The following is a 1,198-nucleotide window of genomic DNA, read 5'->3' on the forward strand; positions in this document are numbered from 1 at the left end:
GACACCTGCAGTGTCCGTGACTGGGTGAGAATTAGCATCCAGCTTATAAAAAGAACTCCTGTAACTCAGGAGGGCAAAGACAAAAGTCTGCACGGAAAAGTGAGCAGAGACCACAAACAGGCAATTCAGAGGAGAAGAAATCTAAATGACAAAGAAACATACGAAAACATAATGAAGCTCATGAACACTCAGGAAATGCTTATTATAACAATAAGACGCTACATACCCATCACCTTTGCAAGAAGTATCAAGTGTGACAATAAGCCAGTGTCAGGGGAATGTGGAGCAGTGGGCCCAGGAGCACTGCTGGTGGGAGCACAGACCGGTGCAGCCGCCGTGGACGACAGTCTGGTATTTTCTAGTTAAGAAGAAGGTGCACATACCCCACAACCTAGAAATTCCATTTCTAAGTACCCAGCCTAGAGAAGCTCTCACGTATGTGTGGGAGGAATAACACACAAGCATGGTTTCCTATTGGTAATGGTTAAAAATAATTCTAATAAAACAGAAACAACCTAAATGTCCTCTACAGGGAACTGGATCCATGAATTGCAATCGCAGGCGTTTACACACAGCAGCGAATGCAGGTGCAATGCACTGACACTGACATATCTCAGAAACCTGACACCGATGGGAAAATAGTTATAAAATAAGATTTATGGTGTGATGATATAAAATTCTAATGCATGCAAAACAGTACTACATGTTGTGTACACACATATATTTAGTAAAAGTGTAAAATTGGCAGTGAAGGAGGGAAGGGATTAGAGAGGAACAGAAAGAGTTTAAGTGTAATGTCTTCTTAAAAAATCTCAGATAAATTGTAGCATAATATGGTTTGTTAAATTTGCCAAATTATAGTGTAAGCATTCATTATCTTGTCCTCACTACTGTTCAGGGTTTTGAGATATTTCATAATACAAAAGGAAGTAGATGAACTTAGTTATGAACCTCAAATTCCAGAAAATGAACAGCAACAACTTAACAATAGCAAAAAAGGAAGACAAATTAATAAACTTAAAAGCAGAAATTGCTTTTTTAAAAAAAAAAATGTCATTAGTGTTTATCAATAAAACCCAAAGCTTATTCTTTCAAGACTCACAAAATTGGCAATTGGCCAATCTTCGTAAGAGAGAAAAACAGAGAGATTGGGGAGGGAGGGGCACACAAATTCATATCAGGAAAGATAGAATTTAAC

Source organism: Galeopterus variegatus, unplaced genomic scaffold (genome assembly GCF_000696425.1).
Source record: "Galeopterus variegatus unplaced genomic scaffold, G_variegatus-3.0.2 Scaffold10965, whole genome shotgun sequence".
In the NCBI taxonomy this organism is placed as follows: domain Eukaryota; kingdom Metazoa; phylum Chordata; class Mammalia; order Dermoptera; family Cynocephalidae; genus Galeopterus; species Galeopterus variegatus.